Source organism: Plectrocnemia conspersa, unplaced genomic scaffold (genome assembly GCF_051122295.1).
Source record: "Plectrocnemia conspersa isolate PC_06_02 unplaced genomic scaffold, ASM5112229v1 ptg000003l, whole genome shotgun sequence".
NCBI classification, from domain to species: Eukaryota; Metazoa; Arthropoda; class Insecta; order Trichoptera; family Polycentropodidae; genus Plectrocnemia; species Plectrocnemia conspersa.
In genome coordinates, this window is record NW_028277167.1 from 25,546,255 (window position 1) to 25,565,132 (window position 18,878).

Here is an 18,878-nt window from a genome sequence, read left to right on the forward strand (position 1 = left end):
AATTTTACAATTCTGCTTATTTTCATGTATTATTCAACCGTTCCTTTACTTTGGCTTTTTCGCACAATCCGCACGGTCGTAAAACGTGCGTATAATAAAATATTTTCCCATTTTATGTCTTACAAAAATGACTAAAGAATAATGGCATGTAGGGACAGAAGGACTCCCTTATCTTATTAAATCTTTCAAATGAACCAGTTGCACCCTAAGAAATACATAATTCTAACGTTAACATATTATGTACATACATAATACTATCGTTTGATTCCGTTCGTTCAATATTGATCTTTCAACAGGTAAAGCAAGAATATTACACCAAAAAACTTTTTTTAATCAAAATAATAAAATCCGGCGAATACAAATATATTTTAATTAAGAACATTTCTAAAAGTTATTTAAAGTTTCTACTTGAAAATACACATTTCACTGGTTGATTAATCGAATTGAATAATTCAAGGTAAGCTTGATTGACTTTCGAGAAAATAATATTAATTTCGCGTTAATCTGCCAAAGTGTTATTAAAACTTAAGAATTCCCTTTCAACATAAAAGGGCAAATTAAAGTAGTACCCATTATATACAAAAAAAACTCTTAATTTTTTTTTATAATTTGGAAAAAGTTTGTTCCGAAACATGAGCCACTTTAATAAAAAAACATGTCATTAAAAGTTATTTTTTCGGTAGCTATAAATTTTTACTTTGTCGCTTCTCCTTCGACTAAAAATTTAAAGTAAGAAGAAATGTAATTAAGGTCATAGTTGCACTTGTCTAAAGACTAACGACCCAGGAGAGAGGCTTGGATTTTAATTAAACAATTTAGAGCGAGTAAAATGTCTCACCTTTTTACGTACTAAACAAATTGATATATATAAAAAGCGAAACTACTTTGCATTTAGTATTCATATACTAGATATTTTTATTATTATTTAATTATTAAATATTAGTATGTAATAATTTTCTAAAATATACAGTTTTTTAACTGGAATATATGAATATATTTCAGGTAAAAAATAATTTTATATTTATTCTAGTCTGGGATTATAACTGGGATTATAACTAACTAAATTTTTTTTTAAATAACCTCAATCTATCGAGATTTTGCTGACATATTTAATACCTTTTTTCACCATTTTCACAGGAAGATCTCGATTCAATGTATTGCTTGTTTCGAACCATATAAGAGTTTCAAACTATTTTCAAATATTTTGGCAATAAAGCAAAAGTTTTAAAGAATAGAAAAATATGTTCTTGAATGAGGAATATTAATATGTAATTCCACATACAATACAAAAATTTATATTTAAAACGTTATATATAAATAAAAACGTAGTTAAATTACATAGTCTTAATCATTTATGAACATCACACATTATCAATGATGTTTCTCTCTAATTAAAAAAGCTATAATTTAAAATGATTACTGTAATTCTATCCTTTCGATTAGTGTTAATCCTATGAAGAATTTTAATCTTTATAAAAAAATGCAATTGTTCATAACTACATTTTATAATTACTTCATAATAAACAATTTAATTGTACAATATACTACAAAAATTACATTAAAACGAATGTATTTATTTAATCTACGCACGTGCAACAAAACAACAACATTCAAACCTACCATTAAAAATAAAAAATATAGTAATGGATGAGCGATACTGCACTAAAATATCCTTTTTGGCGCAATTATCGCTTGGAAATTGAATATGTATTATTGGCGTGACACATGTTCAAATACAGACATCAAATAAACGCGTATTTTTGAAACAGAAAAAATCTTTCAGTATCTTTTTCATCTACAGTAAAAATATTTTTTGTGATATGACACTAAAATCTATCTTTTCGCGCAATTAACATTTTAAAACCCCATATTTATCGTTGATCTGGCATGTTCAAATGTAAAATATAGAAGAAATGCGTATTTTTAAAACATCCTATCATTTTTCAGAAACTGACAAAAAATATAATTGCCATTATTTGGGAGAAAAAAAAATTAATTTAAAAAACTAAATCTTTTTTTTATAAATATTTATTTATTTATATATTGTTTATTAAATAATATTTATATTTTTAAATAACAGTTGAAGTATTGTATTAATAAAATCACTTATAAGTGATTAAATTGTATAAGTAACTGAAGCTATTAAATTGTACAGAATGGATAAAAAAATTAATTTATTAAGAATAAAAGCTTACAAATATTTTTATTTATTCACATACATCATAGCAACGCTGCAAAAGATAAAAATACCTTGCAATTTTAAACAATATTGCACTAAAATTTCCTTTTAGGTGCAATTATCACTTGGAAGTTAAGACTGCCATAAAAACTTATAAATATTTTCATTTAGAGCTGCGAAAGATAAAAATGCTTTGCAATTTTCAGCATAATGGATTAGTGATATAGCACTTAAATATTATTTTATGCGTAATTATCACATGGAAATTTAATATTTATTGTTTGCGTGACAATAAATATTGTAAAAAAAGAAATTATATTTTCTATTCATTGAATATGAACTTTCAAATAAATAAAATGATTCAATAACTTTTCATAAATTGTTTATGTAATTAAACATTTCTATAATGTACTTCTAAACCAACCTTTTTTTAACTATATTTTCGAAAACCTAAGGCAAAAGCAATCAATTTTTTAATCCATATAATATTTTATACAATAAAAAAATCTAACAATTCTTTAGTGACTAAAGTTTATATAAAATATAAAACGAGCAGCAAATACACGATCTTGTCTTTTTATAAGGATTTTTTTCCAACCCCCGTGTAATGACATGTAACTCTCATGCGCTCTGTGAATGACACTCGTCAGTCAAATCGCTAACCACTCACTGCCAATTTTTCAAAATAACAACATGGATTTATTTGACAGTTAAACTGAAAAAATCTGCTAGTATAGGCAACGCTACACGCACTGCTATGTATTGTGTAACACTCATCATGCAACTGTTGATACCTGCTGCTATTTTCGTTTTGGATCATTTTAAATATATTAATACAAGCACAATAATGCCTAAACTTTTTAATCAAATATTATAAACGATTATCTGAACAGGAGTATACTATATAGGATATACAATATGTGTCGATGATGATATGTTAAATAAACCCTTATAAAACAAACTATTACTCAAAAAAATAAAATAAAAATACAAATGGTTTTATTGTATAATAAAAACTAATCAAAATTGTATTTGCTATTCCACTTCAAAAATAATATATTTATGACAACAGCAGCACTGCATCAACATCAAGTTACTTGAAGAAGAAACATCTTATAGAGTATTAAATTTATTAATATAGTAATTTATTTTTAATATAAGTATTATTATATGTTGCTTTAAGTTAAAGTTTTTATGTGCATTGGCATGCTAAACCCTGCACATATATTTACAAAATAAATAAATGTGAGCATAATCCCCCAAAGGGTCAGGAATTTATACGCCTAACATACTTCCTTAAATGACAAGATTCACAAAACCCCTTTGTATATTATATTTAGTATAATATAATATTCGACGAATATGTTTTGGATACTCAGAACGTTGTTACATAAATTTATTAAATTTATATAAGAAACGACAAGATATTCTCCAAATGATTCGGTTCTCAGATTAATGTTTAATTCAAGCAAATTAAGTGGACACTTCTGAGAAAATTTTAATTGAGTTATGTACAGATTGAGAATAATTATATAAACATAACGCTTATTCTTTTTTATAAATTTTTAAATAAAAAATTATTGCTAAATTTAAGAGGGATGATTGATTTTTTTTATAAATATTTATCTCAGGGATTTTATTCGAATTTATGAGGTATAAAAATGCACATGTTACGGAAAAATATTGGAAAATACCATTGGGTCAGTAAACCGAAAAGCGGTATTACAATCCCGAGTAATAGTATCGTAAAAAATACGACACGATAGTTTATTTATGTACATCGTAAATTTTTTCATAGAGTTCAATATCAGTAAAAACCAAACTTCGTCAGATTTAACTAACTATATAAAATCAATTCAAAGTTAAACTAGTGCATAAGTTATTCAGTGTGTTACAAATAGGTCGATCCATTAACTGTTACATAAATATAATTATTTACATATCAATATATCTGTATAAACCGAGTACTTCTAAAAATATATATACAATGGAATTCAGAGTATCATAAAATAAACACTACGTTAGTAACACTTGTGAAATGCGAAATTGGGTTATTATCCAAATAGAATGGACATTTTTATTGAAATGATGTTTAATTATTATTTTAAGCGTGTTTAATTTTGGTTCATACTATACAAACCAAAATAAGATTAATTTAATTATGCCTGAAAAAAATAAACCACAGTCCCTGGTGGTTAATTAAAGCTTTTAACGTTTCACTAATTCGTAAGAATATTTATTTCGACCCTCGTACAATTTTATTACCTGTTGCAAAACATCCGCTTCCGCAAACACGAGTGTTAACTAAATTTTTAACTTTTTTTACGCTCGTGGCAATTGTGTGTACATACACCAATATAATTAAAGAATACATATTATTTTGTATTAAAAAATATAGAATATCTATAGAACAATAATTTAATAAATATTTTTTTTCAAATTTTTTTTATATAATAATAATAATTTTTTTTATATAATAATAAAATAATTGAATTTCTTTATGAGAAAATAATTTTAGAAGCAATAATAGATCAACTTATAAAATTTTTACTTTTTATGAAATATGTTATGTAATCAAGGTTTAGGGAGAAACATTTTTCGGTAAAGTTCAAGAGAGCTTATTAATAGCAAATGCTTAATATGTATCTAGATATAAGAAAAATATATATATGTTGCCTTAATGTACGATTATTAATTATAATTCTATGTTAGTTAATATTGTTAGAATAGGTTTATACACACAATTTTATTTGAAAAATAATATCCTCATTATAAAGCGATAAAATAATAACAAAAATATTGCAGTATATGACTATTTTAATATTAATAAAAAATATGTAAAAGTAATTAATGTAATATAATCTACCTTACGATTTGCTATTAGCTCAAGAACAAAAATTACATCGAATTCATGATCATGCAAGATCCATCACTGCCGAAATATCTTACAGTAAGTCACAATAGCGATGAAATCGTTTTTTTTCAAAATATATGTTTATTTTATATATTTACATTTATTCAAATAAATAAATTATTATTTTATTATTCAAACATACATCACGATATAATGTCACAAACGAAAAAGTGACGCGAATGAATATGGTAATGTTGTTCTGACGAATTGCAAAAACAGCAATTTCAATAAATTACACCCCCATAAATCTAAAATAAATACTATAAAAAAAATATTTGTAAACGTTTTGCTACTGTTATTAAAATAAATAAGTACGGTATATTTCGTGACTAGCTATAAAATTGAAATAATAAATCAGGATTATCCTCAACCTCAACTATGCGTTAAAAAATCTACCACGATCTTATATTAGAAAGCTTTGCATGTAGTAATAAAAAATTGCCCACAAAGAGACCAAAGCTGTCAGCAATAAAACATTCGAGAGGCGTGTGTTTCAATACCATATTATAAAATATATATGGTTCAATGTGAAGTGATATTTTAGGAAGCTTTTCTGGACTTTTTTGCAATCTGAGCTACCTAAAATCAGGTCGACGAATATAATGACTCTGATATAAAATACTACGATTTTCGGATATCGCAACAGACCCATGTCATCGAACAATTCTCGCCATATTGATAGTAAAAGACAAAAAAATGTGAATGAAATAAATCTTGGGAGAGAGGTGACAGTGATGAAGGGCTACCGCCACTCATGGTACTTTGTTACACAAATATAACATATAACGAGCAATATGTGATTCAGATATAAGAAAATTAAGAGTTTTAATATATTGTTATGTATGATAACATTTTTCTTGTGAAACTATATTAATCATATCGAATTTTATCGTGAACTTATTTATAATAATTTAATAACGTTTCAAAGAAACCGTCTCTCATTATCATATGAGTCGAACTCCACTAATTACCTATATTATCTTGTTATGTTTTAACAATGTAAAATGTTTTAATGGTTAATATTTTTTATGTCAACTATTCAAACCCGTTTATTTTTTTCATCGTGTCTTTTGTTCATGGAATACGCTTTGTTGATTTTAATCTCAATAGCTTTCTATTTTGTCCTAACAAAATGATGTTTAATCTTGGCTAAAGGTCTAATGGATTGTATTAAGTTAATAACGTGATCTTTTTTATTGGCATTTCATAGATTTTTTCGCCTTTTTAATAAAATTGCTTTTTACTCTATCTGTCTAATGGTTCGTCCATTACAAGATTTTTCTCAATAAAAACAATTGATTTAGTAAACGATCTGGGAAACATTCGGAATGGAATCGCTTTATTTTTCTATTAAAATAGAAAATTGTTTCAATTGTATTTTACTTTGAATATTTTTGGGAGCAGTAATGAAGCGTAGCATTTTTAAATTTGCACATTTATTACAAGAATAATACATACAACAAAATTAAGTGTAAATTGCTAATTTATAACCATTTACAAAAAGAATATATGTTTTTTTCTTAATGATCTATGTCCTTAATGATCTATGCAACTTCAATATAAAACAAAAGTGTAAGAAATTTCATTTTTATTCTTTTTATGGCCCTAAATATTTGTTTTAGTATCTCTTTTAGTAACATTGGGACAACTTAAATAAATAAATAAAATAATAACAAAAACAAAAATTCACCACATTAATAATATCGTCTCTAATCGTTCTGATTTTAGGATGAGATTTATTCAAGACTCGGCTTATTTATATTTTTAATATTTTCCTTTTACATAAAAGTTTTTATAGAAAATAATAATACGCAATGAAGGATTAAGATTAAAACGATTATGATAATAGGATTAGCATAATTTAAAATCGTGTTAAAATATTGCTTCATAATAAATCAAATAACCATGGTATGGGTGCCAATAAAGACATTTGGAAATTATCAAAATAAATTTGATAATTGCAATTCAAACTTGTAAAAACTAGAAATAATCATCAATAGCGGTTGCCCAAATTTAAGTGCCATATTTAACTTTAACTAAAGAAGATAACAAGCAATCAGTTGACGCTAAGTACGCAACATGCATCACCAATAGAGTCTCCAATTCGAGTAATCGAGTACTCGATACTCGAGTATTTTTGTCTATTTTTCAAGTACTTGATAATCGAGTATTTTGAAAACTACTCGATTAATACTCGAAATTAAAAAATTTTGAAATATTTCAGAAACAAAAATAACTTTAACTCGGTCCGATAAAGGTTAACGTCTTGCTTTTATTTGGTGTTTATGCCCGAAGTCCCGAGTTAGAGCGGTTACTATCAGGTATAATTTTTTCATAGTTCCATAGTTGCATAGTTCCGGTCGTCGGCTATGTTAGTGGGTACGACGGAGAAATTTCTTTTGTGTTTTCTGTTCGACAGTCCCGACTTATCTAATTTATGGCAATGAACAATATGAAATATCAACAAAAAAAAATTTAGGTTTTATGACTATGCAGTTGTAGCGTAAAGTGTTGTGAATTGTTTATACTGATCCCTCAGCTTAAAATATAAATCAAAACAATTGTGTGTTTTAAAGGCATTTAAAGTAAAGTCAGTTCTTGGCGAACCGTTTAGCTCTAGAGTGAAAGGGATTCACCCAAATACATCTTCGAAGGATATAGATTTAAATTCTTCGCATTAATCAGAAGGAGTAGAATATTGTATATTGTTAAGAAAAAAAACTATTCAAGAAGAATTACAAAATGCTATTTTGTCTATAGTCGAAGGAAATAAGAGAAAAGCAGAGAAGGGAATGAAAGAAGAGAACATAAAAAGAAAGTTCAAAAAATTTTATATCTATAAAAAGCGAACAGATATAAATTAGAAGCCTTATCCAAGGCGTAAATGACAATAAGACCAACATCAACAGCAACGGAAAGGGTTTTTTCTATAACGGGAATAATAAAACCAAAGGTTAGCAGTAATATTAAATTCGAGAAACTTTTTGCATTATTGTTTTTAAAAAGTATGTTCGTGAAGTTAAAATAATTGTAAAAATTAACATACTAAGTATTTTATTTATTTATTTATATGTACACGAATTTGAATAATAGCTATTTTGGTACATTTGGTAAATACTCGAAAGTACTCGAGTACTCGAGTATTTTAAAATTTTAATATTCGATACTCGAGTAGTTGATGGTTCGAGTAATTAGAGACTCTAATCACCAATCAATCATTGACGACCACAGCGAATACTCTCGGACGCCAATATAACCGCGCAATCCGATACTGATATATTACTCTTCAATCAATACAATAAATCGTCTGCATCAAAAGTCGCACCACTTGGACCAAAATTCTGAATCAAATATAAAACTAATTATATTTTTATCCATGAACGTATAAAAACAATTGAAAAAAACTATAAATTTCCATATAAAATATAATGGCAAAAACGTTAGAATTAAAAAACGTAACCATTTTAATATATATTAAAAACTTTGTAAGCCTAACTCATTTAATAAACTTATACATGTAATTTTCCAACTATTGTTTTATCGTGTATTATGATACTCAATTTTATGTAATTTTGTATTATTAAATACTTATACGCCAATTAACGATAATCTTTTGTCATCAAGATAAGCTGCTTCCATGCATCTACAGACTATATACGAACTATTTCCAAGAATTTTAAGAAGACCTGGAATGCAGTTTAAAATGTGACATTATTTATATAAGAGATGATTCTTAATAGATCAGTATGTAACAAACCTAATTTAAATTTAAATTAAAGCATGGATATTAATAAGTCCCTATTTAAAATATGAATAAAAATAAAATTTTAATTTAATAATGAATTTCAATCATTATAACAGTATTCTTTCACAATTTATGTATTTTTATATATTTTAGTACTTTATTATTTAGGTCAAAAGCAGCATATAAAATCGAGTTCAAGACAAATTTAATGGTGTTAACTGTGTTTACATATATATACAATGTATTCTTAAGTTAAATACTAATGTATTTCGTTTATTTTGGTATTTATTATAATAAATTATAATTTTTCAAATGCAATATTTTTTGTCATTATATATAGTTGATAAAAAAATAGTGTTTATAAAATATATATATATTGTTTCTTTCACCCCTTTTTTTCTTATCTATCTTTTAATTAAAAATATTACATCATCTTAGGGTGTCATTCTAAATTTGGCAGAATATCCTAGAGACATGCTAAATATATATTGTAGCTAATCTAAAGCATAATAGATTGCCTTGAATGTAACACGTGACATAATATCGTGCACGTGCAAAAATATTGTACTGTAAGGCATTTATTATTAGAATTAAATATGTTTTTCCTTATGTACCATGTTTTAATTATGAAAGATTATTAAAACTTAATTTTAATTTTAATAAATAGAAAATACAAATAAGTTTTAATTTATTTATAGTCTTAATGAAGCATATTTAATTAAAACTATAAATTAATCAATATACTAGATTAAAAATTGTGTGTTCGATTATATATGTTACAAAATCATAGTGTCGTCTGATTATAAATATATTTTCTAATGTACTAAAAAAAATAAAGCAAAGTAGTCATTTTCCGTTTTGATTACTAAATACATATATTGTTAATCTCGGGTAGATTAGCAACCTACAAATGAGTCACATGCGTGAACGTTGGGTGTCGTCGATTTGTGCACCTCAGTGCTTTTAATCTTCTAAGCTCAATCTTATAATCTCTACAAGCTTTTAAAAGTCGTAGAGATCCTAATGTGTTGCGAGATTAGCTGTATTAAATATATTTTTGAGGATCTGTCCTAATCATTTCAGTATACAAATCCCGTTACTTTAATCTAATGACCAATATCAAAATGTTATTATACATCTAGTAAAAATGCTATAAATAAGAGCACACGTGTTGTTTACATCAATAAATCATTCGCTTATGTAATAAAATAAAATAAAATTACACGCATATTCAACAAAACAACAGATACTTTCAGTCGGTTAACTGAAACGTTTATCGTATATTACATTTACGTAGAATAATAGTATATAATAAAATAAATTGTGCTATATTTCTTGTTTAATGTAAAAATGAAACGACAAATTTAACATGACAGATGACATATATTATTATATTATAGCTTTCCTTTTAAATTGACGTTCTTTATAACCGTATACATATTTTAGATGATTGATATAAAAAACATTCGTATATGTTACTACGGTTATATCATAAATAAATATATTTATTGATTTAGAAGCTTTTTAATTTCATATTTTCTTTTAATATGTTTTTCAACTGGCTATTGGAGTGAAAGGTTTCTAAAGTAAAATTTTATAAGCTACAAATTTAAAATATATTTATTGCATTATTAATTTTTAAATACTGCTTGTTATTTTATATATCTTAATTACATATAATATACTAGTTACTAATATCTGAAAGAACTAGGTTCGATTTTCATGCGAACCATAGTGTTTTTTAATTTTTATCGTGTCTGGAAGATCAGAATTAGTGAATAATATGTAATTATAATTCCGACCAATTATTACAAATTATGTTTTCCTAGATGTTCCTAATCTCACAGATGAGTAATTTAAATAAAATCGAGCCAATTTGTGCATTCTTTTTAAATGCGTTCGCGTGACTCATTTTAAAGTTACAAATCAACCGGCAATTTACCACATATGTTTATCCCATTGTAACGTACTAAGCTAAACTCACGACTTTTATGTCTCGGCAGAATTTAAATATGTAAATTGATAAATACTAATAGTTTTTTCTAACTTTTTTTAAAAGTATATTACATGATATCACACTTCCTGATTTTTTTAAATATATTTTTTATATAAAAAACAAGTATTAAAACTGAGTATTTTCAATTAAAATATTTTTATTGCATTGTTTTTAAATACACAAAGCACTGATGACGCCCGACGTTCGCGCATGGGACTCGTTTTTAAGTTGTAAATCAACCGGCACTTCACCACATACGTATATATTTATCCCTCGATTTACGCGGTTAATACAAATCATTTTTTTAAATACTTCAAATCAAATATATATAGTTCCAAAAGTGAAGCGCCACGATATACAAACGCATGGATCCTCTCCCGCTGCCCATACAGTGTGTCATGGGTTTTTGAGTGAACGTTAGTTGAGAAAACGTTAAATAGTTCTCATGAATATTATTCGTTAATTTTATTAAAAATTTCGTTCTATGCCTCAATTTACGTTGTATCTCCTAGAAAGTATACTTATCAAAACAATAAACAACAATTTCCTTTTGTATTAAAAAAATATATTACAACTAATAATTTTATATGATATCAAATAAATTGAAAAATATTTTTTATTATTTAATATGTAATGAGTTGAGTAATATTTACAAGATATTATATAAAATCTTTTAATTATAAATATTTTTATAGAGCTTTCATAAAATGATCGATTTATTAACGAATTAGTATAAAAAAATATGTAGATTGGGTGTAATTACGTATTCGGAAAAAAACACGAGTTAAGGTAAAATATACACATTAAAAGTTTAAATTAAAATATTAGCATATTAAGCCGTATAAAATTAGACTATTTACTAATCATACTTATAATCTTACTTAAAAGAAAAAATAATAATTAAATGTCCTTTCATAATATATTATATTTTTATATCAGATATTTTGTATAAGTGATTCTAAAACTTTTAGCAAACAAGCACGTCGATAAATTAATTGAATATGATATTCTATTACCCACTATAATATTATCAATTAAATTGTATACAGAGAAAATAAAAAAATGTTTGCCAGACGAACGGAAGACCCGATGGGATATTTTTATATCACCATTTGCGTATTGATTTTCTATTATCATGGAAGCAGTAATGAATGTCTCTAGGCTTTTTCATTTTGGGTATAACTAATAATTGCATAGCAACAAATTGAAATATATTTATTAACTTACGGTCGTGTGATTAAATCACATTCGATATTCTCAATATCTGTTATATAGAAATAAATAATTTCATAATTCCATGAATGATTATGAAGGTTGATTTCATAGGGAAGCAATATATGTATTTGTTTAATAATACCATTTAATCATAACCAAAGCATATAGGTTAATTGCTGCGTACAGGAGATACCGTAAAATATTTTCACTTGATGGTTTTATCACGCATAACATAATACATTGCGTAATCCGACACTTGAATTACGTCAAGAATTTAAGGTACACATAGAGCTTGCTAAGTACACACACAACACGCGTTATAATGCCAAAGCGAAACTCTATCTAACGACAGTATATTTTTATAAATGTTGCAAACGTTAAATTTAACGTGAAAGTTTATATAGAATTCCTCTTATTTACATTGGCGAGAGAACACTAGACATAGGTGCAATGTATATATTTATTTTACTCTTAGAATAATGGTGACATAACAACCCAAGGATTAATATCCGAAATAAATAATGAATTAGAACAAGCGATCAACTTTCACTACTTTTCTATAAAGCGATGAAGTTTTATATGTTTCGCTTTACTGTGATATGACTTGGCACAAAGCCATTTTTTTATTTACGCAAATGTCACTGAGGTGATTAATAAAAAGGTAAATTTTGTGTATATTTTTATACCTTACCATATGCCTATAAATATACAATTTTGGTTTAAAATTAAATACATTTATATGGTAAGATATAATAGCATACAATACAGATGTATGGTTTTTTGAAAGACTGCAGATATTCAATCACTGAAAAGGTGTCACAAAATTGGACTAATATCATGGTTTGATTGAATTTGTATTTTTAACCTAAGTAACATTAACTTTTTCAAAAACTCAAAGGTAAACTATTGGATATATCATGGCTCTTTTGACTTATCCAACTAAACATATATCAAGAGTGACGAGACGCAATATCAAAGCTACGAGACGCTTGATAAAGTGTCTTTGTCTTCGCTAAAAAAAATGTCTTTGATACGTGCATACACTAGTAAAGATATGTGTTAACTTGGAATATGTTTATTTCAAAGAAAGTTTGCATTAAATAAATAAGCTTTTTAATCAACATATGTATGTATATAATATTTATTAACGCGCATATTTTTAATACCGGTAATAATAAAGGTTTAATATGATATATCTAGATAGATAAAAAAACTAATAATTTAATATAGAACATGATAAATCACCAATAAACAGTATCAGTAATAACCATGGTTACTTTTTTGATTACGAATTTTATGTTAATCACTTTATCTGTCGGACGAATTACGCGCAAAATAAAGTATATTTATAATTTAATTTATTCAACCGCAAATATCCCTAAAACAGATTTCAAAAATAAATTAAAATATTAATAAAACTAATTTTTGCGAAAAGTCATAGTTTTAAAACAGTAATACAAATCAGCTAAGCCGTAAATATATACTTTTTCGATTATATTAGAAAAACACACATTTAAAATTAAATTATATTAAATTATTTGTAAATAAAAATCGAAAACATCATACGCAAAAAAGTTCAAGACAAATTTATGGGGTTTGTTTTGCATAAATATAAATTTTACTCTGTAGCAACGTTTTATCTATACTATAAAACAGAAAATAATCATTCTGGTCATTTATAAGGCAACTGTGCTATTTTCGACTTTTGATTTTTAAGTTGAACCATTAGTACCGAAAAAAAAATATTTTTCTGAAATCCGTACATTTTTGCTAAAAACGATATCTCAATGGCTTAAAATTACAAAAACAACGAATCCCATATTGCTTGAAAACAGAAGTGAAGAATAAAATTAATGCTCATTGTAAAGATCAACTTAAGTAGTGTTATCGGCGTAGGATATGAATGTATTATGCAGTATTTACGTATTAACATATTTTATAATATGTTACTTCTATCATACGAGAGAAACATATATCTTTCGAAAATTAAAATTATTGGGATATACAAAAGAAATATTAGCTGTGCAATAATTAAAATAAGAATTAAAAATAAATCACATCTCAATGAGGCGCGTACGTGAGAGCGTGAGTGAGAGATAAAGGCGTGCGGAACGCATGTAACGCACGCCCTTATCTCTCACTCACTCTCGTCACTTAACACGCGAGCGAGCGGAAGGGAATACATCTCACCGTACGTGCCTGATCTCAATCACATTAATATATTTTAAGTAAAAAAATATGTCGCATTCTAAACAAACAGATTTACAATTTTCTACGCATTTCTTTCATATTAGATTCTTTAGAAAAATCTTAAATGACAAAAAATAATGAATAATATAAAAATAGATTTCATTGAAATAAATTAGCAAGTGGTGCTCTGGCAAATTTTAGAGGCATCTAAAAGTAGTCTATCAAAGACAATGCTTTTCTAGACTTATTGTTTCAAAAGAGGAAAAATTTAGTGCCCGTATTTTCAAAAATATTTTTTCCCGACAATATAGTGAATAAATGAAAATAACTAAATAAATGGGACAAAAATGTTATTCTACACAGTCGTCTTATTGATTTTTATTAGTACTCGTAGATACCACAATCAAAGATCAGCGAATAAAGTATTTTTATAAGTACCTGAATGTAAGGAAGATTCTTTAAAACCTTATTATTGTTTTAAATACAAAATATGTACAAACAGACAAACGATTACCATCGGTAACTTAGGCCAGATTTGGAAAATATATAGAGTATTATTTTTTATCATAACAATGCTAGACCACACGTTATTCAGATTATAATTTGCTGAGAGCATTATAAAAGTCTGCAAATAGTGTAAATTTACTAAAAACCATTTAAATGCTTCCTAAAAAGTGCCAGAAATTATTATAAGGATTTTTCAGTCAAATAAAATAAAATTAAATCTTTTATAGAAATGCAATATATATAATTTGTGAATTTTATTTTAAGTTAAACAACTTATTTTAAAAACATGAAAACATCAATTATAAGTCTTATAGTATTTATCTTACAATTGACAAAAGCTCACACTATTCATTCAAGTTCAAGACCACCTAATTGCATATGCTAATCTTGTTAGAGAAAGTAAAATATTTTGGACTTTGTAAGAGGAAGAATAATATTTAAAAATCGCATAAAGCCTATCATCTTTATAATACATATTTTCTTAAACATTACATTTCTATATTTTTTTTATCAATTGATGTTCGCAAATGTCAACACTGTAAGTATTTTTTGTTTGAACGCCCACAATCCATAAGATTTAATACTATGTACAACACACACATTGAGAAACAGACAAAGAGAAATCGTTTTATTATAACTCTTCTAATATAGTCTTACATAATGAAAGCCCAAATTCCTTGTTAAATACACACAGCTTTGAAAGCTTCTGGCATAAAAGTTATATTTGAAGCTTTTTTTATTCAGTAAAAAAATACTATTATACACACATTTCGAACTTTTTTTTAGAAAAAACCTTGAAACTCAATTAGGGCTTGTAAATAATAGACGCTAAAGAATGTAACATGACTTTTCAAGGACTTGGAACAAGATCAATTTGACATTTTTAAGGCGCCTGTTAAAAATAAATGCCTAATGTAAATAAACAGCTTATATATAGTTAAAATATTCAGGATCGACTTTATAATTTATTTTTAATTACTTTTTCAAGTAAGCCAAGAATAAACGTTTATTTGGTAAATTTAACCAATTAACTGTTAATGTTTTTCACTCCTTAAAAAGTAAACAACGCAAAATGAATTACCAGTTCCAATAATTTTTATATGGAAAAGCATTTTATAATTTGTCTCATTTATTTGTCGACGCGAAAGTTAGCTAACTGACTAACCGCTACCGTTGTTTTGTAAACTTTTTCAATGGGCTTGTGAATAATGAAAAAGGTTGTATTGTATAATCAATGCTGGCTGGGAAGAGCAAATTAATCCTTTGGCGTTACACTTTTTTTTCAATTTAAAAACTAATTTAAATATCAACCTTTTTAGCACGAAACTTTTCACGCGGTTGGCGGCTGAGGTTAGATTAAATTTTCACTCCGCTCTCCTAACTTTTTTTTCTTGCATTTATGAAAAGTACGTTAAAAGTAATTTTATGACTAATATTATAATTTCATATATTATAATTTAGAGCTTTTATAAACTGGGGTAAAACAAAAAGTTTGGAAAAACAGTACGATAACATTTTATAAATTCATTATCTTTTCAAGTATATATTTTAATAAAATATTTATAAATAGTTTTATTTATCTTTTGAGTATATTTTTAAATGTTATATTCTATTTATTAATTTTATTTTAAAAATGAGCTAATAATAAATTTAATAATATTTTTTATGCTTTTAATGGCAATGTAATGAACTTATAAATACTAGCTATTTTAACTTTGCAGTAATAACTAAAATTAAAATTATTTTATGTAGCTAACAATTATATTTTATATAATATACAAAAAAAATGATTGCCTAATTAGTAATTTTACGCCACTTTAAATTTAGCACTGTCATTTCATTAAAGCTATTGCATTCGAATTAAAAGACCGTGATGTTAGCCCCAAAATTATTTTTCAATTTGCTTGTGAGCGATTCATAATCATATTAGTAATTGCTTTTATAATTACGATTAAACTACATCATAGATATATATATTTAGTCAAGTTTATTTCTTGTTAATTTCCTTAAAAATTGATAATACTGTATGCAGCATAAATAAAATAAAACAATAATTGAATAATGTTTTACGTGTTAGATAATTTATTGTTAAATATTATTTATTAATAATATGTACGCAAAAAATATTATCAATAGATATATTTATTATTCTATATTTAATCAGTAATTTGAATAGAAAATTGTATTTTTTTATATATTGCAAAAGCTGATTATCTTTTTCTTATAAATAAATATATATTATCGCTTACATAATATATTTTATGTTAAAGCAAATGTAGTGTATAAGAAAATTTAAATTTATATCTGTTCTCGAAGATCCATCAGCCTTTCTCTGACATCGTATATATTCTAGGTAAAAAAATCGTTCTTCTCGATAAGATTCACTAGTTTCAATATATTGTCATAGCGCGTTCCATATATATACACACAAAATTGTATTCAAATTATATTTAACCTCATAGTTCTTCACCCAAAAAAATATAATAATATCTGACCTTTCTATTTCATAGAAAAACATATTTTTATTTAATAATAAATATAAAAATATATACTCACTTTCAATGAGTAGTGAAATCTCAGCCCATCGACTAGCCGAAAGCGACTTTTCTTTGCTTTTCAATACGGATTTTGATTCCTTGAACGAAACAATGAGCACCACCAAAGCTCATTACAGACTACGAGCTAACTTTTAGAAAAGTTTTCAATTGAAATTTAGAGATACACAATATGCAAAGTTAAATCGTTTGCAAGAGCTGAAAGCTCTGTATGTTTCAGCTTTTCGTAATGTAAAGTTTTCCGCGAAAGCTATGAATGAAAAGGATGCGATGGGGCAACGCGTCCGATCGGCAGCTTCCAAAGTTGTGTACTGAGCTTTCGATCGGCGCACGGCTGCCACCGCTTGGCTATCGCTGAACGATGCAGCGAAGACTCTCGGAAAAATTGTGATTAATTAAATTTGTCTCCGCTCGACGCTGACGGCTACAGCTTCAATGAAAATTATCGATATTATTTTTTTAGAAAAACACCAAAAGAAAATTTAATGTAATTAATTCACTACTAGTATGCAAAGCATGTTGACATATTTTTGAGCAAAAATAAAGGAAAATTGTTTTATACCAGTGGTTCTCGATGCGGCATTTCAAAAAAATATAAATATATTTTATTGAAGTCAGGTCTACGGTTTAATTAAAATGCTTTTAAACTGCTAATAGATATCGCTTAGTGGACGCGTTTACTTCGTTTTAAAAAAAATAATAAATCTATTAGTTTTTCTTCTTAGCAACGATTATGGGTGATCGCGACAATCAAATTGACCAAAATAACTTCATATAACATTACACCAAAACTAATAGCATTAATAATATTCTACGAGCAGCGCCCAATCATCAACATTGCAATAATACCGGTATTAGCGAAAGAAAAATTTATCAACTAGCGAGGTAATAAAGAGCAATAATACTTAGTTGTTCAAAATGTATTGACACAAGTCAATACATTTTAATTATTACTTATTTTAATTATATCGTCTAGTACAACCTATCTTTAGTTGGAAACAGAAAAAAAAATATTGCATTATTTTCCTAATATTTTTTTTTTAAATAACATTAATTTCGCGCATATTTTAATTTAAATATAATTATTAAGGCTTACTTATTGCTAATATTTACCACCTATGTTTAGTGAAGAATATATTTTGAACTATTTTCGTAAACATATGTCTGAGTGGAGATGAAAATGTACAAATAGTACAAAGAAAGTCGTATATGCAATACCTGTTTTTATTTTCACTTCGCCAGCCATCCCTATCATAAAAAATAAACTGTTAGATTTGCCGAGATAAAACAAATGTATTCCTTTTATATTGAAGCGTGTATACAAAAATACAACAATATCAAAAATGTAAATCAAAATTAAAATTTGCGCCAAAATATCGACCGATAGGAGTTTTGCATAGATCTTGGACTTTGGACTTACTTTGATATTCTATCCCGATAAAACTACTTAGGTTAACCCCCTACAATAAGCATCATTTTATAATACGCTTTTGCTTTGAAGCAATATGAGCATCGTCATTTTTCAAGTTCTTAGCCAAAGAGATATTGATTTTAACAAATAAGATGTACGGATTTAA

General features: G+C 26.2%; 1 protein-coding gene across 1 annotated transcript in view; it reads right to left on the bottom strand.

The window, feature by feature from the left end:
* The window catches only part of LOC148237082 (neuropeptide CCHamide-2 receptor-like), a 153,462-nt gene extending 135,886 nt beyond the window's left edge, over positions 1-17,576 (bottom strand). The window contains exon 1 of the mRNA XM_088183115.1: positions 17,303-17,576. The gene's annotated coding sequence lies outside the window, so the exon portion shown is untranslated. The remainder of the gene's footprint in view (positions 1-17,302) is intronic.
* Positions 17,577-18,878: the final 1,302 nt, after the last annotated feature.